The sequence below is a fragment of the Sinohyriopsis cumingii genome, chromosome 10 (genome assembly GCF_028554795.1).
Source record: "Sinohyriopsis cumingii isolate HCF-2022 chromosome 10, ASM2855479v2, whole genome shotgun sequence".
Lineage (NCBI taxonomy): Eukaryota > Metazoa > Mollusca > Bivalvia > Unionida > Unionidae > Sinohyriopsis > Sinohyriopsis cumingii.
This window is the reverse complement of record NC_142970.1, coordinates 86,142,745-86,169,282: the sequence shown is the minus strand read 5'-3', so window position 1 is coordinate 86,169,282 and position 26,538 is coordinate 86,142,745. Positions and strand designations below refer to the sequence as shown.

General features: G+C 38.3%; 1 long non-coding RNA gene across 1 annotated transcript in view; it reads left to right on the top strand.

Moving 5' to 3' along the window:
- Positions 1-20,450, top strand: part of LOC149790516 (uncharacterized) — a 30,302-nt gene extending 9,852 nt beyond the window's left edge. Inside the window, exons 2-4 of the long non-coding RNA XR_016423859.1 lie at positions 16,012-16,259; positions 19,139-19,242; positions 20,351-20,450. This is a non-coding gene — a long non-coding RNA (uncharacterized LOC149790516). The remainder of the gene's footprint in view (positions 1-16,011; positions 16,260-19,138; positions 19,243-20,350) is intronic.
- The last annotated feature ends 6,088 nt before the right edge of the window (positions 20,451-26,538 follow it).

Sequence of the window (26,538 nt, the reverse complement as noted above, 5' to 3'; positions counted from 1 at the left end):
AAAGGAATCGTGCTTTTCAAGACGTTCAAACAACATTCGCACACGGTATCGATGACCTCTTTGGAGGCTGATTCAATGAGTTTTTTTCGTAGGAGTGGAGAAGCTTTGGACAGGACAGACATGTCCCCATCTTTGACTAAACGAGGATGTAGTCCTTTCCTTTTCTTTCCTTGGGGTTTAGAAGAGGGATGTTTACTGGGGGATGACATCTTTGGTTCTTCAGGAGCACAAAAACACTGATACCCAGGCTTTGTCTCAGGTCATTTTTATACTGGAACGCGTCGCCACTGATTGTCTTTACTTCGTATCAACTTGAGGACAGGCATCACACATCGTGGAGGGGTTCGCAACGGACTAAATCGAGTCAGTTCTGGCTTGGACAAATCCAGTAAACTCTGTAACATGCCCAATCTCTCTTGGACTTTGATTTTGGGAGCAGGTACTTTGTGAGCAGCGGCCACTGGCACTAAGGAAGAGGAGGAAGGTGTCACCCCTGGAGGAGAAGTTCTTGGAGACACGGGCTTCCGCGGTGAAATCAACAGAGAAGTGGATGAACCTGAGGCTACCGGAGACGCGGTCACCGCCCTTGCAGGTCGTGGTTTGCGAATGTATGGTTGCGTCCTAGCTGAAGTGCCTCTCTTGCGTGTTTTCTGAAGGCTTTTCTTTTTCTGGGCTGGTGACCTGGTCTTGACACCGTGGCTCTTTTTCTTCTTCGGGCTTCGTTTGGCTTTTTTCTTGGGGAGAACTTTGAGAGCATTAGGATCCCATCTTAAGAGGGAGCGAATGATGACCCCACCTAGAGTACCGCTCCCTCCAGGTTTCAAAATGATTTGCTTTTTAGTTGGAGTGTCGATGCGGGGATCGGCCAGTTGGGTCAAAGCGACTTTGTTTCTATCAAAAAAGCGTTTGGTTTGATGAGGAATCTGAATGATCCCTTGTAGTAATTGACGTGCTGTCACCGTGAACCATCGTAAGACTTCTTTGAGACTGGCTTCTAAGACACGAGCACGTATTTGTGGATTTTTTTTCTCGACTGATGCCATACAAGGCACGAATCAATTTGACGGGAAGATGAGACTGAAGGGACGTCATATTGATGCTGTGTGAGACTGACAAAAAGTGTCTGCGGTTTTTATAGATTTTGTTTATCGAGTGAAGTTAAGTCTAGGACGGGGACGTGTAGAGAACAGGCCCTCCGTCTTGACACCAGTGGTGAAACAAATGGGTGCGAAATCGCACGTCATCGGGGATAGTGGGTTTCAAATCGACGAGTAAATAGGTATGTGGAGTTTGAGTGGCATCGTCGTACGCCTGAGTCAGCCAAGGCGTTCCTAACTGTTTGGCTAAAGACTTGCACTTGATATTTATCTCGAGGGCTTTTAAACAAGACCACGTAATGAGCATTGAGACTGATGGTACGATGGGCTTTACTTTGTTGAAACAAATTTTGTGTGATGTAAACGACACTGGCATTACGGTGATGCCCTTTGCGCGTAAACCACAGTTTAATTTCTTCTTCGTCTTCTCCTAACATGTCGTCAAAAATGACCAAATGGGTTTGACGGGAGTCAGAGACGATTCCGTCGTCTTCTTTAGGAATGCCTTCCACAAACACAATGGAATCACCTTGACTTTCTCTCAAGAGACTGTACGCCGATTGTCACTCTTTGTAACACCACACGATGCGTTGAGGTGGTCGATCGATCAAATGATGTTTATGTTCGATCAAACGTTTGACGAATTCGGTTTTGCCTGAACCGCTAGGTCCAGCAATGAGCATGTTAAAGGGATGGCGAAGATACAAAGCCTCCCAACTGGCACGATCTAAGTGTTCGTCGATGACTTTGAAAGTGGAGGAAGAGGGAGCAGAGACAACAGAGGTAGCCATAGTGTCAGGAATGTCACTTGTGACACGAAAACAGTCAACACAAGAGTTTATATACTTTTTCAGGACACGTTTATCGAGGTTTCAAAAACAAACACGAAAGACTAAAATACATCAAAGTCAAATAGTTATGTACAACGATAAAAGGCACATGAAAACGATCAAAGTGAAATAGAAACAAGTGTCTGTAAAACATGTGTTTGGTCACTAAGATGTCTTAGGGACAGAGTGTAATGTTCTGACAGTCTTTACATGAGGTACTGTGACACAAGTGTCCTCCCGAAAGGGTCTTTTGGGAATGTAAACGACAGTCCTGTCCTGAAGGGAATGGTTGTCCTCGGTAACGGGTTCTTCTGACACTTGACCATTTACTATTGGCCTTGCATATGATTCCTTTTGATATACTGTCCGATATCGATGTGACCGTACGGCAAAGTAAAGTGGTTGGGAACACGCACTCGCCTCTGGTACACGATTTGATAGACTTTTTCCAAGGGTCGACTGAGGATGTGGTGAGTGGGTAAACGTACAATCTTGTTCGGTTGGTGGGTGGTCACTTTAAAATTTTCACCCTCTCCAGACTGCAAGGCTTCTTTCAATACGCCAAAGTTCACCACTCGACTGGTACGATAATTCAGAGTCAATCCTTTCACTTTACACTTCGTGTACACTTCTCCTTGTTTGTCACGGTATTCGTAGCCGTAATTTTTGAACCGCCACTCGCGAAACGTAGAATCTTGTCATCAGGGTGTTCGTCTGTCCAGGCTCCTAATCGGTCTCCTTCGATGTTAGGGTGTTGCTGACCCGGGCGATGGATGTAGATGCAACTGTCCGTGTCAAAGTTCAGGACGCGATCTCCTAACAGTTCTAAAGCTTCGTACAATTTTAAGCGAGCATGGGCTGTCACGTAAGCCGCAATGATGACATTTCCAAATGGATCGTCTTGTACAAAGTTCAGATCTTCTTCGTAATTGACTAAGATCAAATCCTTACGAACGACGTCCACGTCTTTGATGAATTTCGTTTTGTCTTGAATCATCTGGAAGTAGCGGAAAGGTTCTGTCAAATATTCCGTCTTGGGTAAACACGGTCGTTGTGCCATTTTGCCCCACAAGCAATTTAACATCACTTTGGCAAACGATCGCCTGCCTTCATTTTTCTCGATGTGGTCTAAAGGGATGCCTTCTTTTTCCCAGTATTTCTCTTTGAATTTTATTTGGTCTTCGGCAGTGTGACACCAGGAAGGATAGCCGCTGGCTTCTTGCTTCAGTTTCAAAAAGGCATCCACGTAGTCGGCGAAAATGCCTTTCTGAAAGGGGTCACCCTTGTCGTATTGTTGTGTCTTGAGAAAGTGGCAAATTTCGTACACTTCTAACAGTTGGTATCCCATGTCCAGAGCTTTGAACAATTCTACGCTGACCCAGGTTCCCGTCAAGGCTCGTTCTTCCTGGGTGTGTTGACAAGGTTGGTCTTGGTTACACGTTTAGGCACATGTACGACACAAAGGAAACATCAGTTTGTCTTGGCAATGGTGAGGTAAGACGGGATGGTACAAGTCGGTGGGAGGCAAAACTTTGCACTTGATCAAGCCTTCGTATTGTCGAATGTTGGCCAGGTCGATGTGTACCGTCAACAATTGCGGGTGCCCTGCAGGAAAGTGACAATATTTGCACACGTAGGGATACAGCGAACACACGTCCAAGTATTTGATTTTTCTCCTTTCTCTTCGTCGACTTGGTACAGCAAACAGGTGGCATTGGTCCTTCCTCCGTACAAACTATCCCTCTCTTTTTTTTTTTTTTTTTTTTTTTTTTTTAACCCCGTAATAGTTTGACCAATGGGTCGGGGAACCATCCCAGGGTCACCTTACAATCAAACATTTCTGGTTATCAGATAATCTAGGGATAATAAATATAATCTACAGAGAAAGTAAAAAAGAAAACACACACACACACACACACACACGCATTTATACACGCATATGGCACACAGTCTAGGTGACATGGCCTTTGTGATATTACAATATTTTGTTCCTGTTTACCATCAAGTCAGAGACAAGTTAAATGTTCATTGTTGAGGTGCACTTTTGAAGAAATTGGTCCTCTTTTTTATTTACCTTAGCAGTGTATTTTTCAATGTTCTTATGCATTGCAACTATTTGCTTAAAAGCAAAAATAGATGGATTTTTCATATTGAATCTGCAAGTATAAATATAATATTTTGCCAAAATAAGCAGAAAATTACCCAAACTGTCCAGTTGTTCACTTCCTAAAAATGTTTCTTTTTTGGACAGATGTACAATACTTGGGCAAAAAGGTGCAAAAACTTCAATAAAACGGTACCAAAACTGTGAAGTAATACTGCAGTCATAAAAGAGATGCTCAATACTTTCAGTTTCACTCTTACAGAAAGTACATTTGTTGTCATCAAATATGTTAATTCTTTTAAGAAAATCATTAGTAGCGATTATTCTATGGATTAATTTAAAGTTAAAAGAGATCAACTTGGTATCCTTGGTACAGCATTTTGTCCGGCTATATATATCAGACCACTCCTCACTACTTATATTTTTATTAAATACTTGCATCCAAGTTTCTTGCTTCGCAGTGTGTTGCCTTTTAGCTTCCTGTAAAAGATCTTTGTAAACAAACTTGAGTGAATCTTGTTTTCGCAAGTTCGTTATTTTATCCTCCTGCTTATCAAAATTATTATGTACTAGGTGGTTTTTTATGGCATCTTTCCATGCTTTAGGAATTCTGGATATTAAGGAGAAGTATTTCAAGAAATCATCGCTTCCAGTTTTTTGTTTTATTATCTCAAAAGGTATTAAATTACCGTGATCATCTACTAGATCGTTCACAGTTTCAAAACCAGCTTCCGTCCAGGATTTGTATTGATAAATCATTTTAGGGGGGACAAAATTTAAAATACTCATGGATAGATACTCGTTAGGACTTTGCGGTTCTTCTTTCCATTTAGATGCTGCCAAAATTACATCTCTCCAAAAACTGTTTAATGAACTTACTAAATTCTTCTAATTTCCTTCTCCTTAAATTCCAAATATCCTTTTCATTTCTAAGTATAGTTGTATTGACTAAGTTCTGCCACGTTCCATCTTCCTTTTCCAGCAATCTTTTAACACATCTTATCTTAATATATCTAATGAATGAAAATATGTGTATCATATTTAGTCCTCCCTCGTTTTCTGGGGAAACTAGTATATCACGTTTTATTCTCTCTACTTTTCCACCCCATACAAATTTAAATAACGTGCGATTTAGTTCTGCTTCAACTTTTGCTGATGGGTTAGGAAGTGCTGAAAAAAAAGATGTATGAATATGGGCAGAACAAGAGTCTTTACAACAATTACTTTACCAACTATTGACAGATGTCTTTGACTCCAGCTTGCCAGTATTCGTTTTGCCTTTGTTAGTTTCTTCATATAATTAATTTCCACCATCTGTTGTAAATCTGGAGAAAATTCTATGCCAAGGAGTGTAAAGTTCGAAGAGGACCAAATTAGGCCCATTTCGGGACATATTCTTTCAATAGAAAATTTCCTGTTTCCAATCCAAATAGCTTTTGTTTTTGTTATGTTACATTTAAGTCCCGATAATAGAGAAAAACCTTGCAAGATATTCATAGTTGCTTCAAGAGAAAAACTAGATCCATCAAGAAGAATAAAAGCGTCATCGGCATACTGACACAATTTATATTCACTGGCGTCAAAGATTACTCCCCGTACATCCACATTTTGCTTTAAAGTTATAGCTAAAATCTCAACCCCAATGATAAACAAATAAGGTGCAAGGGGATCTCCTTGACGACATCCTCTTTCAAGTCTAAAAAAAGATGACATATGTCCATTATTTATAACACAACTATTAGAGTCATTACAAAACAGTTTAAACCACTTACAAACGGAATCACCAAAATTAAAAGATTATAGAGCTTCTTCCACAAAGATCCAGTTAATTGAGTCAAAGGCTTTTTCGAAATCTATTAACAATAATAAACCATATCTGTTTTCATTCTCAAGTTGGTCCATGATATCATATAATAGTCTGGTGTTTTCTCCAATGAATCTACCCTTCATATATCCCTTCTGAGTATCGCTGATTATTGATGCAAGAACCTTTTTAATCCTAGCTGCAATTGCTCCCGAAGCAATCTTGTAATCAGTATTTAAAAGTGATATAGGTCTCCAGTTTTTAAAATATCTTCTGTCTTTTTCCTCCTTTGGTAGACATGTGATGACTCCTTGAGTCTGAAAATCTGAAAGTTTTCCTACAGTATATCCGTAATTTATTGATCTACATATAAATCCCCCCAGAGACTTCCAAAAGAATTTATAGAACTCTACAGTGAATCCATCCGAGCCAGAACTTTTTCCATTTTCCATCCGTTTTAGAGACATACCGAATGCGTTAATTGTAAGCAGACCCTCGCATGATTCTCTTTCCTCTCGACTAAGTTTAATATTGTGATTAAAAAATCTATTTCGAGTTTCTTGAGTAGCCTCGTCATCAAGCTGAGCAATTCTACTTTTGAACAATTCCATATAAAACTGTTTTTGTGCTTCTAAAATATCTGTTTGGTCAGATATATTTGTCCCATCATCTAAAATAATTTCCTTTATTGTCTTATTAACATAGTTTCTTTTTTCAAGATTTAAAAAGTACTTTGTGCTTTTTTCTCCAAATTCATACCATCTAGCTTTAGATCTTAATATAACACCTTCTATGCATTTTTTCCTAGATTCCTCTAATTCTGCTTTTTTTCTCTCTAAATTTTCCAGAATTTCCCCATTTATGTTATTCGACAGTCCCCCTTGAATTTCTATTATTTCCTGCTCAATTTTCTTTAATTTTTCCCGTTTCTCTTTTGATTTCCTAATAGAATAACATATAGTTTCAGATCTTATTTTCATTTTCAAAATTTCAAAGAACATTTGGTCATTACAGGAAAGAGAAACATGGAGAGAGTCATCTTTATTTCCCCCTACATAATATTCATTTACAGTGTCAGTTATACACTTTTTCACCAAATCAGTATGCTCAATGTTCCTCAACAGTTGGGTATTAAATTTCCAATATCCTTTTCCCCTTGGAAACGTTGAAAACGCCACACTCAAAACAATAGCTGAATGATCAGTCTTGTACCCTGGTAAGATACATGCATCAGCTGTATTCATATGAATGTCATCCGATACAAGAAAGTAATCTAGTCTACTTTGTTTCAAGGGAGATTTTTGCCTCCAGGTATACATCTTTAAGTCTTGGTTGGAATTTCGCCAGGGATCAATTAATTCCAATTCGTTTTTCAGGTCTTGAATCGCTGCCCTAGACTGTTGGTGTTTGTCATGTAAAATATTATAAGTATCCAAATCTAAGTCTTGAACAGTATTCCAGTCTCCGCACATTATAATTGATGAGTTCTCAAAAAATAAAGTCTCCTCCTTTAACTTTCTAAAAAAGCTAGGATTATCATCATTATGACCATACAAATTCACCAGGGTTATTCTGTTGCCATTAATTGTAATATCTAAAATAATAAATCTCCCTTGACTGTCACATCTTTCTCTATGAATTATAAATTCAAAAGTATTTCTAAAAAATATTGCAACCCCAGCACTCTTACTAGAGCATTGGCTAAATATACATTTGTATCCCCATTCAGCTGCCCAATATATTTCATCGTTCTTTGTACTATGAGTTTCTTGCAAGCACATTATAGATACATTCTTTTGTTTTACCCAGTGGAAAATATCCCTTCGTTTTAAGACTGAACCTTGCAGGCCTCTAACATTAATAGATATAATTTTTATGTTATTATCCATGAAAACAGCAGAAATTTTACACATACATATTCTTGTACAGGAATGTATGAAGTAATTATCACCTTGAGTTTATCATATGCACGGCTTTCACACTCACACTCACACAGAATACAAACATCCATAATAAAATCATCCATGGTGTTACAGTAAATGCTGTAGCTTTGGCTGCGTTTAACATTGATACAGTATACTATGGACAACAAGTGAAACAACTCCATTTGCGATAACTCTTATGCACCTCTAACAGACCTTTCCGGAGCTAAGACAGTTTTGTAAACCAAACGGCACAGATTAAAAAGAATATAAATTACAACTTAATGAATGAAAGAAGGGGTAAAAGGGAAGAAAAAGAAAGGGTGAAAGAGCGCATACGTGGAAGTGGTGGGTGATTGAATGTATGAGCAAAAAAATGTGAGACTGAGAGATTTATCATGGAAGAGTAATGTTGAGAAAAGTGAGTAAACAACTGAGTAAATGTGTATATGAGAGTATAAGAGTGAAAGATGATTTATAAAATAGTGAGAGAATTTATTAGGGAGAGATATAACAGTGGACCAGCGAATAAACAAACATATTAATTAAGGATAAAATTGGTGAGGGAAAGAAATGTCTTATAAACAAAATATTAAAACAAATTAGAGTAGAAAAAGGAGTATCAAAACGAAAGTTCACATACCTATTCGGTCAATTTCATAAGTTCACAGAATTACATATTACACTTATAATCTAATTTTCTCATCAATTTCATCATAGATGTCAAATTTTATCCTTTTTCCTGATTTGGTTTTACCATACACAGATCCATTAAAGTACCATGCACTGTCAATTTCTTGATGCCTAGAAAATTTATTGATAAGTTCAGTATTCAGCCTGGTTACATCCTCTACCAGTCTAATTCCTTTGTACCGCAGAAAATCCTTCCGCTTCTTGATAATTGGAAGTTTACAATCCAGACTCCAAAATTTGACAATCACTGGCCTTGGTTGTCCCTGTCGACCTGGAATCCTATGCACAGCCACTATTTCCCCGTTTTCTAAGTTAATTTTTGTAACTTCCTTCACCAATTTCGGAATTCTCTCTCTCAGATTTTCATTTTCCTTCTCCTCCAGCCCTAAAACTTTTATGTTCAGCTTCCTTGAATATTGTTCGAATTGGTTTGAAGCTGCACTTGCTTGCTCTGATCTCCTCTCATAATCTTTCATATCAATCCTCATTTTATCATTTTCCTTCTTTGCTTCTTGTAATTTTTCTAGCAATTGGTGGTTTTCAAGTTCCAGTGAATCTACCCTATCCATCAACTCTCCTGTCCTCTCCTTTACTACCCTTTCACTTTCTGCTACTATCTCCTTTCTCAGATCTTCCTTCACATTCTCTAACAATTTCCTCACAATAGTTGTAACAATTTCTGTTAGTCATCTTTTTTCACCAAGTCAGCAATAGCAGATGTAAAATCTGCTTTTGAAATGCTCCCTCTGAGACTTTGCTTTATTTCATCCAAGTCCAGCTGAATTGTACTCAAGGTTGATTCACTCATACTTGTGTCAGATGTCTCCATTAGGGTGCCACTCTGTAATCTGATTTTTATTTGTTGCTTGCCTTGATCTTTCTTTCCACTCATACTTGTAGATAATCTTGTTTTGACTAATTTTTGCTCACTACTCAGTTGTGACACTGACATTTATTACTCACCATGTGCCAAACAATTCTTACAATTGAAGGCAAACTACACTGAAGTAAGTAAACGAGTCAAACAGATCAGGTAGGGAATGTCTCAAAACTGCACCACTAAACTTCCATCTCTATTCCATCATATTTGAATTTTGAGTGGAAAAACACATTTTTTTTCAAAACTGAGTAAGATCTACCAATAATGTTGTATGTCCTGCATTCCTTGACACATAATCCCAACAAGTATGAACCATTTCACTATTAAAATAACCACTTATAACTGCCAAAATCTACAGAGCCCACTTTACTAGCTTCCACCTATAGCCGCCATTACCCACAACAATTCCAAACTATCCCTCGGGTTCAGGGGGTCCATCAGCTTGTAACTTTCCACGACACGTTTAAACTCGGGATCGGTTTTCAAACGGCGATCGTATTCGTGTTCTCACATTTCCACCACTTGGTGTCCTTGCTGTTCTAACTTTAGGCGTCGCTGACAAGTGTTCTGGTACAAGTCTTCCATGGTTCGTTGTAAAAACTGATTTTTAGTGCCAGGTCAGGGTAACAGACGGGACATCCGTGAAATAAGCAACCGTTAAACTCGTACACGATCTTGGGGTTTTCTAAGTCCCAGCCATCCACGGAACAATTTCCGATGGTCTTTTCGCCTCCTCCGTTGCGGGCATGTTGAATCCATTTGTCTTCTTTATCGCACAAGTAATGTAACCGCCGTAGGGCTTTGACCGAGTATTAACGTTTGACATAGTTGGTCGTTTGAGGACTGATGACAGCTACGGTGTTTTTAGGCATGAATCGTTACCGCTATACTAAGGAACACGCTTTGGCAATGGTGCAAGCTTCTTTTAAAGGATCGACCCCTCCGTGTTCCATGAACAGTTCTCGAAATTTTCCACAGCAACGCCGTAAAATGTTCACGTCGGAACGACAATACTTGAACATTTCTTCCTGAAAGTCAAAAGGGTCGGAGGCGTGAGCCTGGTACCAAGCGTAGAAAGCTTCTCGTTGTTCGGTATGCATGTTGTCGGGGTCGTAATAGTGAGCCTTAGGCAAATGGGGTAGAACAGCGTGTTGATTGGCTTTGGTATTGAAAATGTGTGGAAAGTACCCATTAGCCATTTCTGTCATTCCAAACGTTTTAGGCATTCGACTCAAAGACATGGCCAAATAGCTCATCGAATCTTTAAACTGTACTTGTCCCACTTGCATGAAAATGATTTTGGCTCCGCTCAAAGTGACTTTAGGACGTTCGGTGCCATGTTCTGTATAGTATCTGAGAAGGAACTGTCCATCATATCCGGAGAAATTGTGAGCCATCGCTGTGGCGTGACGATGACAATTACCATAACTTTCGATGTCATCTTGGCTCCACGTTTCGTCGATGGGGTCTAAGACCCATTGGGCAAAATCTTCTAGCGTCTTGGGTCCTCGAAAGATTTTTTCACGCCCTCCAGGAATCTTACTGCAGTGAGGACAATGACTCACGATAGGTTCTTGAATGCACTTTTTGCACGCTCGATGAGCCACGCAGAAATTAGGAATGTGAGTGCCGGTCTCTTGCATGCATTCGAAATCGAAAAAAATGAAATTGCCTTTGTTTCTGTCATCTTCCTCTTGTTGGGGTTGGTATTTTTGCATGTAGCATTGATGTTCCAAGTCCACGATGTGATGACAAATGTGACATTTTTTCTTTCCTGAACATACGTGTGCCTTGGTACTATTGGTACGTATGCCTTATCCACACGTAGGGCACAATCTCAGGAGTTGACAAGCGCATTTCTTCTGTGAACCTTGCGTCTTCAGATGTTGCTGGTAACAGGCAGGGCTGACACACGTGCGCAGACAAGCAGGACAATGCACTGGTTCTTGCCCTTCGCTCAGACAGGGTTGAGAGGCCAAACATCCTGAGCATTTCAATCCACAATGCTTGTGTTGCTCTCGATTGCTATAGCCATAGTCACATTTCTCACAATAATAACCGTATCCTAGGAATGCAGTGATGGTGGAAATGGTATCGAAATGTTCTTCGTGATGATAAAGGTGAATGTATTTTCCATCTTTAAAATCTTGGCCTCGAAACAACAGAGGCCCACACATTACTTGAGGGTGCACTTTCAAGGTGTAGCGTGGAGCTAGGACATCTTGCAAGTTTTGCATTTCAGGAATGCCACAGGGTGTGTCTTTGGACAGGTCGGCTTGATGTAACAGGAGTTCTGCTTCGTTTCGTTGTTTGGCTTGGTTCGATTTTCGAATGTTCTACCAGGCTCTTTTCCATTCTGCCGTGTCGTTCTTGTCGGCATACGCTCGTCCCACCACGATAGCCCTGGCTAAACACATCTGGTCTTGAGGGCTGTGAATTTGGACGAGGCTACGCTTAATACTACGAAGGCCGTTCACCATAAAGACCTTTTTGCGACCACTCCCTTGAGGAGGAGAGGTGTGGGTCATTTTCACTGTGGCTTTTCCATCGGTGATGTCAAACTGGTCATTGGATTGTTGCACCTGTTGTATCTTGTCCATGACTTTGGAAAGGGTTAGTTCTGCGGGTCTGATAAACTCGATCCAAACAGGGGATTTCAAGCCGTCGTGATATATGGATAGTCCCAAGCGATCGTCTTCTTTGGGTTGACATTGTCGCTTGAGTGTGGTGAGCAAAGAATCCCACACCTCGGTGATGAACCCTTCTGCTTTCTCCAAGGGTACGTCGGACTTGAAATCTTTAAACTTCACCGTGTATTTGTAAGTCGTGGTTCTAAATTTTCTAGAGGGTCGCTTTTCCGTCTCTCGAATGTGATAGTACTTTTCAGGGTTGACTGGTGAACTTGGGTTAGGTGCAGACTCACTGGGGTTCGATTCTGGTTCACTCATATCATCTTCAAAATCACTGACATGAATTTGTGCCAAGACTTCAGCGATGGTACGAGGCGATGGATCACGTTTCTGCCTCTTGCTATCTTCTTCTTCTTTCTTCTCGAAATGATTCAATCGTTTCATCTTGATAGCAAAACGTCAAATGATTAAAGTTTAAACACCATGGGCTACTTTATATCCATGGCAGACCAAGCGCCTATATAAAGGGGGGGGGGTCTTACGGTCCACTATTCATTTCACTCTCACTGGATCAGAATAGACCTGGCATAAAACGTAAGTGTCTCTTTGTTGTAGAATAAGAACATAGGGGCTAACTAAAACCCTAGAAAAGAAACAGTATTCCATTTACCAATGTGTGAAAGTCGCGATTACTTTTTTGCTAGAAGATTTAAGGCTTTCTATTGTTGCAACAGTATGTATGCTGTATAGTCTGTTGCTGCAAAATGGAAATATCTAGAGCAAAATGCTTACGTTTGTTCAGTTTTTTATTTCAAGCCCTACAAAAGGATATAAGTTTGTCTTGAAAGAGGATTGAAACTCTAAGTTACACGGACGTGAAGGAAAACACCCCCTTTGTTCCTACAGTTAGCTGCTGATGTGTTCATTCTAATCATGCTTGCCGTATATCTTTGTTATTGTAGAAGTCCTATTTCTTCTGAAGTAAATACACGCATCAATAGACAGACAGCTTGGGTCACCATCCTTGAGGTTCACTATACTTTAGTTTATTTACTTCATAAAAACCCCAGATTCACAATTTAAAAAAAAAACAAAAAAAAACACAAAAAAAACAAACATGCCACTCAGTACACTTCTGACTCCACCTATGTGAGTGTGTATGTCAAAATGTTTAAGTGAGGTAAAAAGGAAATTGACAATTTCAGAAAAGTGAACCAGTACTGTGACCTTTCAGTAGTTGATACGGTTAGAAGAAATGGTACAATACACAACAGAGTGATTCAAGTTCATATTCAGTCTGTCTGCACTGCAGTGGTAACAACGCAAGAGCGTAGGCATTATTTTGCCACACTAACTTCGAACAAAACAATGCATCGCTCATCATAAACGATTTCATTGGCTAGACTTATTTTCTGACCGCGTTCACTACGAATTGACTTCAGTATCTCTTCACACAGTTTCGAGATAAGTCGTGTCTCACTGCTAGTCGATTAATAAAATAATTAAAAAAAGTAAAACTAACGCAAGAACAATCGTACCTTGGGCGATCCCGCAGAAATTGTATCAGTTTTATAGTCAAATACATCACAGCATATTTTGGATGAACTATTCTGTGAGAACTTTACATCCACGTTATCAAAAAAGGAGGGAATTTTAGTTGCCTAAATCTGCAGTTCACTCTGGTGATATTTAATAATGGTGAAATTTTGCTATGGCTGTGATTATCTGAGTGGAATGAGTGTTTCTTTGAATCTTTCTTCACGAAAATAGACAATAAAAACAAACGTGTCTTGATATGTTCTACAGTAGGAATAACTCTCTCTCTCTCTCTCTCTCTCTCTCTCTCCGTCATAGTAGTGTTGTTTGAAATCTTAAAGGTATCAGTTCCCGTGTGAAGATACCTCTCCAAAACTGTGACCAGTAGTCACCCTATTTCTGTGAAATGTTCCGTTTGTCATGTAATTTTTTTTTTGAAACACTCACATCCTTACAAATTGTAAATCAGTAAATCGGTGGATGAAATAAAATCTGGAGTGGACGAGCTTGTACAATTCAGGTATCGTAACTTTCTCTTTATTTTGGCACTGCAATGTTTCACGGAAAAATTCTAACCTTAGATCTACCGTTTTTTCAAGAGAGGAAACAAACACAAGGTTTTTTCAAGAATGACGCGAGTGACATTGCGCTGTATAACCCTGCCTATGGTTAACTCTGAAATCTAAAACCAAAACACACGTTCGGAAAAAAAATTGTAACAATGTTGAAGAATGATGCGAGTGACATTGCACTGTATAACCCTGTCCATAGAGTGTGGTTATGTTTTTAGCTTGTCAGCGTGTGAATAGTATATTGGGGTTTGATTTGGCTGCTTAGCGTGTGTGGATCGTAGATTAAGGTTTGATTTGGCTGATTAGCGTGTGTGGAAAGTATAGGATTGGGTTTTGTATGCCTTCACGTTCGTTTGTGTTGATAGTATATGATTGGGTTTTGTATGCCCTCACGTACGTTTGTGTGGATAGTTGAGTGCGTGGTTATTTAACCTTCCCCTTCTGTGTGGATAATAGAGCTTGGGGTTAGATTTGGCTTGTCAACTCAGTGTTTGTCTCTTGTCTGTGTTATTTCCATCTCCCATGTTCATTTTCCCTTGACGCTATACAAACCCAAGATATATTCCCATGTTCATTTTCCCTTGTCGCCATACAGACCCATCCCTGTTCAAATTCCCATGTTAAATTCCCGTTGTCGCTAGACAGTCCCTGGCGACAAAGGAAAATTTAACATAGGCAATACGCCCTGGTTAGGGGCTTGTGAATAGTAAAGCAAGAGTTTGTTTTGTTTCTAGCGTGATTTTTACCATTGTCCCTAGACAGTCCTAATACCTTTTGTCTCTCTATAGTCCCACCCATGTTAAAGTCCCACTGTCCCTAGACAAACCCACCATGTTACAGTCCCATTGTCCCCCAAGTACCGGTCCTGTATTCCTATGTTACATTTCCATTGTCCCTATACAAACCCATCCATGTTCCATTCCCTTGGGACTGTAGAGCCACAATGGGAAACTAATGTTATTTTCCCCCTATGTTCAATTTCCTTGTCCCTATAATACGTATGATTTTTTGTAAAGTTATTTGTACTCTAGGGACTATGGGAAAATAACATTATGTTGTCCCTATAGTACAACGGATTTTTTCCTATAGTCCCTACGGTACAAAACCCATGTTTTTAATGATAAGTCCCCTAGCCCCTACGGTATCCCCATTTACTACTATTTTATTTTGTTGATTTTGTTTATTATCGTTGATTGTTTTGTTATGTTTTTATCGGGGGGGGGGGTGATTGGGTGGTGGTGGGGGGCTTCGTTATTTGTTAACAAAAATGTATATTACTAATACTGGCAAATTCGACTATTATCTTTATTTGTTTATTGTCATGTTACAGGTTTGCCACATATTAATTTTGTGTTTAATTTATCATATTTTATATTTTTTTAAAATCTATCCAATTGTATCAGCATTTATTAATAACACAACGGTGTGTCAAATCTGATTTCGTATTTGTTTGTGTTCTGTTTGAGCATGAACTGATTGACGTTGTGCTGAGCTGTTTAACCTTTGCTTTAAAGCATATAGTGCATGCCTGATGTCTGTACACGCAAAGGGAAATAATATACCCCTTGTACATCATATTGCGCGCATCGCGCCAGAGTGAAATAAATATTTTGTCGATGTCCTTTTAAACGTAGAGAAAAATTCAAGCAAGTTATTAAGTGGCTTCATGATGTCCCGCCCATCCCGCTCAACCTACCAAAGACAGGCTCCTATCCTTCATGGATCTATATTTCAAGATTCCATCTCCAGTTTCACGTACGAATGCTGATCCAAAGTATTGTACCCATTTAAAAAGGTTTTGAATATTAGTGTGTTAGCCAACAATGGCATTAGTTAATGAACAGTACCTTAGTTCAAGGAGTTCTTCATGTACCTCTGTACACTTTCCCAGTCTGACCATCCAAATATTAAATGCCATTTCAATTAATTTATGTCTTCTGTAGATACTCTAAAAAACAGAAATTCCAACCACACATAGGCTTCAAGTCGTTTCATCTTCGACAACTGGATGCAGATAAAAATCACCTGAAGTTAACTGAGGGCTGTGTGGAATATGTGATACTTTTATGAATTCTGCCAGTGGTTCGCCATGAAGTAGGTGGATACCTCTGGTACCGATGTGTGGACCTGTGGTCTGGCAATGCTTCAGATGCATAGAAATGACCAGTTACATTATCAGTGTCTGGTACAGGTACATCTACAAATAATTCGCGTGAAAGTAATCTGAAAATCCGAATACTTCGACCGATTAGGGGTACCTGTTGGATTTTTTTGTATGTAAACTTACTATTTTATCTTCTGACGTACTCCGAAAAGTAATTTTATATTTCATCATCTATGACTGTATCGTTCAAATGTGTATGGTCATTCCTTTTAGATTTAGCGAGTAGCTATTTGGCAATTTCAACCTGAGCCTTCTTTTGTTTTTGATTTTTAAATTTTTTATTTATTTATTTATGTATTTATTTATTTATTAGCGGTCACCATCTTGCACAAACATATCTCGGCTTAGAGTGATTCCTCCGTATTTAAGAAATAGCTGGCAGATTAATGACTGCGATAATATACATATTTTCTTCTATGCATCGATCACTTTTGTCAATTGCTTCTTTCAAAGAATTGACTTCTCCTAGATTTGCCGCAGACAACGGACTTCCAGATTCATCTTTCATGGATTTTCGACCATCTTTAAAACAATGAAACCACCACATAATTGTAGGATATGACAGAGAATTGCATATGTAAGCTTTATCCAGATCGGCCTTGATATTTTTCTGCTTGTTGCTCAGTCCCAACGATGTTCTCTGACAGACCGAGTTTTAGTCTGATCGTTGCTCAGTCTCAATAGTATTCTGTGACATTTTACGTCCTTGTAATGTATTTGTGTTACGTCACAATTTGAAATCAATCGACGTTAAACGTATCGCCAGGTTCTAAGATAGAAAGAAAAGTATTATAACAGAATATTCGGAACGTTTCAATACTCATCGTATAGGCTTCTCTGTAAGCTTTACCCAGATCGGCCTTGATATTACTTAGAGAATATTGTATGGCGAACAAGTTTTACAGTGTGCTCATTGCTCAGTCTCAACAGTATTCTTTGACATTTAAGGTCCTTGTAATTTATCTGTTTTACGTCACACTTTGAAATCAATCGACGTTAAATTTATCAACAGGTTCAAAGAAAGAAAACAAATATTAATACAGAATATTCGAAACGTTTCGATACTCATTGCATAGGCTTCTTTCGGAAATTATTATTCCCTCCACAACATAAGCCATAGCATATCAACATCTAGCTTTTGAGAGCGAATGGCATACTTAGCAAGATTTAATTGTGATTCGAAGTAAACTGTCGAGTTGTTGATGTAAGTTTAGCAGAAAGGAAGTAAATGACCCAAAATGTACGTTGTAGACTTTGTTTACTCATGGATAAGGATCGAATACATTGTATATGCTACTATTAGGAAATATAAATGTGATTGTAAAATATATGCAAACTACGCATACAAATAATTTCCATGTAGTAAAATGAAGAAATCTGCTAGCGGCACGTCAAGATAACTTCCTTCTAGCAAGAGGAAGAAATCAATACCTAACAGTAAAATTATAGCCTTATTTTAGTAGTCCTCTTACTTAACCTATCATCCTAAATGTAAGGGTTTACTTAGTTATAGAACTGAGAGGACGAGTGTGTGTGTGTGTGTGTGTGACTTAAATTTGTAACGTAGCTTTAACAATTTTTCCGTCATATCACTACGATGTCTGCAGCGTGGTAGTTTATAGTGATGTCTAGCACTGGGGCATCATGCCGTGGACATGTAGCATCATGTCCCACCCTTTCACATTATGCTGACACCAGGCGGACCAGTCCAAACACTCACCTCCTGATTCTGAGCGCCAAGCTGGGCATCTGTTAGTACTAAGTCTTTGGTATGACTTGGGACAGGGATCGAACTCACGACCTATCGCATTCGAGGCGGACGCTCTAATCCAGTAGGCCACGGGAGCGGTTCCGGGATGAAGAAGAGTTTCTACTATTGTCAGTTTGATGTTCATTTAAAACAACGCAACTCTTATGATATAGCTGCAGAAAAAATGTTTCAAATAGGTCACATTTGTTTTTAATCAAGCAAAGGAGGGATGAAGATACAGTATTATTTAATTTTGATAACCACTTTGAAAACCGAGCTTTTAACCTTGACTTTGAAATTGAACTGAGAATATGTTGATTGTGTCCAAAAAGTTTTTTTGTTTAATGTTGATAGTCTACACCTTTTGAATGAAGGTAGAAAATAGTTGTATAGATTATTTTTTATTAGTTTTAAATAATGCGGCATGCATATACATTTTTGTGCATATTATAACACGGGGATTTCGAAGTTCTGAAGGATACACGAAAGACTAAGCGCTCTACAAATGTAACGTTTATCAACCAATCTGAGTAACCAGCAACTATATTAGTACGTTATAAGTAAATTTCGGTACATTTTTGTATATTAATTGCAACTAATTACAAGACTTATACTACTATCAGTTATCGTTACGTATGACTTGAAGTGAAAATTCAAATGATAGTTGGACATCTAAACGGCGTTCCCACGATCGGTTCGACGCATAATTACTGGAAATGTTAATACATTTTTAATAACATTATCATTTTGGCACTGTCCCAGCATCTCGATCGCTTTCATGTTTGTTATTTCCAATAATTAAATCCATGGACTTACAATCATTAAGTTTATTCGTGTGTTTTCAGGTCTATGTCACGTCAATACCGTTATGCGTATTTATATTTCTATATATGCCATGATATAGGGAAGGATAGAGGAAACATATTTTTAAACGAAGAGAGAGAGAGGGGGTGGGGTGGGGAGAGATAGAGAGAGAGAGAGAGGTGTATAGGATAATAATTTATATGAATTATAAGATGTCCTGAAATGCGAATTCTTCGTAAATAATTTTTCGTTCGTTACATGAACACTGATATTAGTATATGAACGGTAGACAAGTGCTGTTGACATTTTGAATTGTCAAACTTAGCTGTAGTCATACTTATGTAATTTTCAGTGCATGAAAATGAAGTACGTCACATTATGTTGCTATCGCATCAAAATAAAGACAAGGATTGCAATGTGCTCCAGTTTATACTGGATTGAAGTTCAGGGATGGAGGTGAGGAATTTATTTTGTCTCTACCTACATTTGACAGCTGATGAAAAAGAATATAACATAAAATATAGCCTTTATATAATGCACTAATCTAAGTAAATATGCACTTTCCAATATGTCAAAATTTGCATATTCATGTTTATTCAATCATTCGTAAATGAATGTTCGTACGGCCTTAGGATTTTGTGACGAATTGTGCTGTACTCGTATATTGGAATTTACGACCTCCTGGAGTCCGGGTCTGTTGGCTCATGTTTACAGTTAGACCAAATTTTTTGCGCAGACAGTTGATTAAATAAGTATGAATACACTAAGCAATTAAGCATATACGAAAAGCAAGAATCCACTCTTTGATATGTGCATTGATTCCTGGACACATGTGAACGATTGTGAAATGTCAATTGTATTCTTTCTTCATTAACTGGCAAACGTACGCTTCAGTCTTGGGAAAACTCTAAACTCTTCAACTAAAACTCTTTCTTCTTTCAGCCGCAAACAAAATGGCGATACTCCTAGGAAAGCCTTTGAGTTCACCGGCTGAAACTCTTTCCTCATTCACTAGCAAATGCAAATATTAGACAGTACGCCTGAACAAAAGTTGATTCATCGGCTGAAACGTATGTTTACCAGGAAACAGTGTTTGATCGATATGATTAAAGCCGTTGCTATCAAATTCCAGAATTTTATGTTTTTCACTGTTCATATACCGTTCCTATTTGCTAATAAGCCGGGTTCAGCTGCTAACTACATAGGGTCTTCCTATTTTTCTGATTACCCATAAGAAATTGTATATACCATGATCTACCGGCACATTATGTGAGGACATGTCTTGGTCTATTCAGTCTGTAGTTAGATCAGACTTATAAATTAGCATATACAGCATCTATGGTTTAATTTGTATGTTTGGAAACATTGGACTATAAGACGAATCGTCTTCCGTGCGATAAACAAATCATGATTCAATCACCATATATAATTTGAATAATTACAGCACTGTTTCGAACTTTCATTCTTTCAGTAGCACACTCGAACATTATTCCTGCCCTCTCTCTTACATACGTTGTACAAGATCTGAACTATGATTTCAGTAAATATCGAGTATTCCTTGCAGAATGTTGCTGATACTGAAGCTTTTGGTTTTCTGCCTGTTACTGACACAGCTGGTGAATACGGTCTGCGCATGCTGATATTTTTAGGCTGCGTCTGATGAACGTCAGGTCTGTGATGCTTCCTTTGGTTGGTATGATAGATATTTGTGTTTGTACCCTGTCTTCTAGACATTTTTAGGATTCACTGTATCGGTCAAACGGTCCTTACGTCTATGTCTTTGCCCTTCCTGCACGACTTGTTTATCCGTTTCATTATCTAAGTAGATCTATCGGCCGTGATCAGCATAATAACTTGTAAAACTTTCAAGACTTGATTATCAGACTTAAATTTACCAGAAAACTTGGGAGATATTGAAAATGAAGCCAAATTATTGGAATTTAATTTTTTTTGTTTTGGGTTACCATAAGTGGACATTGTATACAAAAACCAACCACTAAACTTAGATGTCTTTATATGTAGCAGTTTGGTACTTGACTTCAGAAATAATAGACCAGACCAAACGCAAGGCTGCCATGGTTTGTTGCACCAGGATGGAACAAAATTGAACGGCGGTGACCTGTTCTTTTGTGAGGGATGGCGTGAATACAGCATTATTTTAGAACATCCCGAGCTTTAATTTTAATATCTCTAAACGTATTGCCCCGATATGGGAAGATATTGAGATAAATTTGCCCTGCTCCACGAAACTGCGCCAATATGGCCTATATTCGACATTGTTTTCAATATTATTTAAAATTACTACATACGTAAATGCAGAAACACATTGTGAACTCTTGCTCACCAGCAACGGAATAAAGACATTACACGTAAATATATTCAATATAATGTAATAGTTTGAGGTCAGCATAATCGACGCCTGCATCGAGAAAACGGCTGCCAGAAATACATGGGGTGACAGTTGAAGTTCATAGAATATAGATGGATAATTCTATGTCACGACGTATGACGGGAACGATAACTAACATTAGGATTACCGTAGGCCTAAATCAACGCAAATATATAGAAATGTTAAAGGTTAAATTACATTATATATTGTACGTTTAACTGTGCTCATAGACTGGATACGCGAAAAACATAATCGCATAAAAATGGCATCTTACCTACCAGTTTTGTTTTCCGTCTTGTCAGACATGTGACCTATTAGTCGACGCTGCCAAGAATATATGCTTGTTTCCTTCCGTATATAGACTATACTAACTAACTTCCATCCGTACGAGTCAGACATACGTGGTAGGATTTATTTCCTAGGTTGGTTGATTGGGACAAAAGGGAGATGTTAATCAGGGCGTAAGAAAATATTTTTCTTTAAGTTCATTCACGTCTACCTTATATTCGCGCACTAATTCTAAGGGAAATCCCACAACATCAAGAGATTCAAGACTGGGCATAATAACCCTGACTTGGATCCCGAAAACTTTATATTTTTCTATCAGTACAAGGTCAAGGTTGAAGAGGCTTTTAAGGTAAATATTTTTCTTATGTTTAACAATATCTAGCCTTTGTCAATCAAGTATATCCTTTATGCAGCACGCCATATTGTCACATGACTACTCTTTATCTTCCTACCCTAATGGATAACTAAGAATATTTTATTGTGGTTACATACATGCATGCATACATACATACATACATACATACATACATACATAAAAACATAGATCCATCCATCAGTATATACATGCATGCATGCATGCGTTCATCCATCCATCCATCCATCCACACACACACACACACACACACACACATGACTGGATACATACTTCAATATATACATGCATGCATACATGCGTCCATCCATCCGTCCACGCACGCACGCACGCACGCACACACACACAAATGCACACAAGCATACATGTATACATACATACACACATACATATATACATACATCCGTCAATGTGAAAAACCGACACAATTATCGTATGGTGTGAGGGCTAATCAATAGTTCAGGCTTAAAATCGGTAAGTGTCAAGTGAAATGGTTTCGTTTCTCACGTGATTTTATCATGTTTTCATTATTAAGTTTAGGCATATATTATTTTTACTTACTACTGCTTGGTGGTTTAACCAGCTTGAATCTCACTTTATGAAATGTCAAGCTTAGATTGCATTTACATCAAAATGAGTCAATCTGATCTTGCACGGTTGCTATAAATATTAATTACGAAACAAGCATAACTCTCTGAGACCTAATATTGGTTTGAAACAATCGCCAAAAATTATTGATACTCACCTGAGGTTGTATATTCAAAATCGCCGAAGGTGAAACTATATACTTCTGTTGATACTAAGTCATTCTCGAGCAAAACGCTTACAATCCGCAGCGTCATTATAATCTGAAAGACATACTGACTGCCAAGCAAAACTCAAGCAGAGAATGTCTCCGTTTATATTAAGTGATTGCCATGATTGGTATATCTAATAATAGCGTAACGTTCACCTTTTGATACGCATAACATTTTGAAAGGATTTATGAGCCTAATGAACGCTTGAATCCAATTATCAGAACAAAGGAATCGTTGTAACATTGCATGAAAAAATACATCACAATTTTCCTTGAAGGCGTGATACAGATTTGTTAAAGAGGCTCAAAATATACATGACATTTCCAATTCATATCCAATGCATATCCGTAGCTTCTTGGTTGATTCATTTTCTTGGATATTGTATTGGAAGAACCACAAAACAAACTCGGTGAATATTATGAATATTTATTGATCATTCACTTTTTCGTAATGTACAAGGAACGTTACGACGTCCATCGAAGACATTGGAATGTTTATACCACATTTGGGTTACAACCGGCTGAAACTATTCGACAGGAGACTGTCATCGTTGCTCATATAATAGTGATAATGAATATAGCAAAGATCATTATAAATAAGAAACAATGTCTTAATATAACATTGACATCCACACTCACCGACTTTGCCAATAACGATGAAAATTTTATAATGCTATGGAAGCAAAGGATAAGGATAAGATATCAGCATACATACCTGTTGCGCGAGTTGTTGTACGGCTTAGGTGAAATTAATCCTGATTTCAGTTTAAGCTGGGACTATATCTGATTTGGATTAGAAGAAGTTTTGACAGAACCTGGGGAGATTACAAATTACATTATTAGGAAGATATGGATTATCATATAGTTAATATATGCCAATTTGAGTAATACCACATGGATTATGTGATACTTCTTATATGGATTATCATATAGTTAATATATGCCAATTTGAGTAATACCACTTGGATTATGTGATGCTTCTTATATGGATTATCATATAGTTAATATATGCCAATTTGAGTAATACCACTTGGATTATGTGATACTTCTTATATGGATTATCATATAGTTAATATATGCCAATTTGAGTAATACCACATGGATTATGTGATGCTTCTTATATGGATTATCATATAGTTAATATATGCCAATTTGAGTAATACCACTTGGATTATGTGATACTTCTTATATGGATTATCATATAGTTAATATATGCCAATTTGAGTAATACCACTTGGATTATGTGATACTTCTTATATGGATTATCATATAGTTAATATATGCCAATTTGAGTAATACCACTTGGATTATGTGATGCTTCTTATATGCCAAATTAACTACAGTAATGAAAACAGGTCGTGTGTTCAGCGGTCTCATCGATAGGAATCTGTGAGCAAGTATTATATTACCAAGGTTTAGATTAACCCGACAATATTATGAATACATGTTCCACTGTGTGGTCGACTATGAAACAGCTAAGGTAACTTGCAAGAGAAGGTGAGATACCAATATCAATCCCCATGCGAAAAACAGGTATGCTTTCATTTTCTGAGCTTAAATGTTCCGATGGACAATGTATGGTCGATATTATGACATCGCCCCTGTCCTTACAGATATCGATCCAGAATGTTTCAATTGAAGCTAATGGTGGGATTGTAAAACGTTATGCGAGCAGCTGCGACAATCTTCTTTCGGATTGCTCTCTGGTTTCGTTATCTAACGATTCTTAGACACGTGAATAAGTGTCATCTACTCCCAATTTCTTTGCTGAAGAGTCATTCAAAATTGCTGACGTCCGAATAAATGTTCCGCAAGTGTACGGTAAAATCATGGTTGTGGTGTATTCTAACATATCCAACCCGAAACGATACCTTACGTTGTGCAAACAAAAACGCAACAACTGAGATAAATTTTTTGCCCGGATCCACTTGTAGAAGTCGTGGCCAAGTTAGGGACGAGTGTGTATATATATGTTTACTCGCACCAGTGACACTTTCTGACTCTTTGGACCTTAATATTTCGGTTTCCTTGTATGTGCTAGCTATATCTACGATGACTAACTCGTACTTGTATGTATATGAACGTACCTGATCATGACATATTACCTGCCTGATGAACCCCACTGAGCGTTCACATATCAAGCCATCTTCGGTAAGTCATGTACGGGATCTATTTAAGTGCATTGACACGCACATATATCGTTTGATGCTCTGAGATCATGTCGGTAACATGCATAATTAATCCGTATAACATAGTTTTCTACTGGCGTCGGTAGATTGTTCGGTTCCAGAAGAACATCCATTCGTGAACCAGGTTAAGAATAATTATATCCGTGATACGATTTTCACCACGGAATTTGCTCCGTGCAGTTCAGGGTGGTTTTATTAACGCATCAACGACTTCGCCACTGGAGACATGTTTTTAATTCTGCTGGTCTATGTGAGAAGTTCTTACAAACGTACATTTCTTTGCACCAGATCCAACACAGGTACTTGCTAGCTCAGCCATATCATTACATACTTGATTCAGCCTTGAATTTGCTATACGAGCTTCATAAGTCATTGCACACACTATGAAGTTAACTCGATATCCGTTGATCGGACCAACAGGAGATTTTCTAAGATTGCAGAAAGAAGAGAAGAGATGAAAAAGTGGTCTAGACCACATGGGAGATGGTAGGATTAGAGTATGGACCTAGTTTGATTGTCTGGAGAGCCAGAGCTATATACAAGTTGCAACCACTGATATATCGATTCTGCGAAGACATATGAGAAATTGGAGAGAGATGGTGTGATTGTAAAGACAACCATTTACTCGACGAAGACGTCTCATCGGCACTTGATTAGTCAACTACTACCACCACCATCACTACAGCACAATTTTAATTATGAAGGTGGCTAGTGAAGTCTTGAAAATACCATACTTGCCGGTTACACAGTACTGCAGTAGGTCGATAATAAAACCATCCAATGTAAATAAAGTGTTGACGGGGAGAACATTACTGGGTTTAAATAAGACTCTCGTTAGCCGTGGAAAGAGTATAATAACATACTTGACACATTTAAAGTTATAAAGGTTATCGAAGGTAGGGCACTGGTTGAGGATTAATGTGACGACAAAAGAGAGAAATTATTCAAACAAGGTCCCAGTCGGCAATAGTTTCAACGCGAACTCGAACCAAGGCCAGTAGTATACATACCTGGAACCTCGTACCAATTTACGCTGAAACAATGTTTGCACCCAAAGTCAAGCTAAGAAGAAATCGGACAGAACCGAAGTAACAAAAACATGGATGCCAATGCGATCATATATCTGTGCCTCCGTGCCAGACGTTTCTACGCGGATTTTTATCTACACATCGATTGATACGATATTCCCAAGCTCAAGATCAAAGAAGAAAAGAGTAAATACACCAGCAAAAACAAGTGCAACAAATACATGCATATATGTCCCCAAATTCACTCCACCAGAACATTTACCTGTAGGCTTGCATCAACCCGAATCTAGCCTTGAATAATATGTCAGGACCTTGAAACAACAAGAAATACTGGAAAACAGACGGCAATGGTGCATAATCACAAGCTTGTGAATCGGATGGAAATTGACATAGGGTCGGACTGCGAGGAAACAACTCAACTTTACTCATCAATTAGGCTGCATCGATTTATTGGCCAGTGCTCAAAAGTGTCATCATAGACCCTGTGACGTTTTCCGCGATGATGCACGAACTCATTAAAGACATGGAATATTTTTGTAGCACCAATGACGAATTTCGAGGCGATTCTTCTCGAAATCAATGACTTGATGCAGCTGATCCAAAACAAGACTCCAAGCATTACCACGATGATTACACTTTCATCAAATAAACAAGAATGTATTATTTCTTTTCGATACCAATCACCCAGG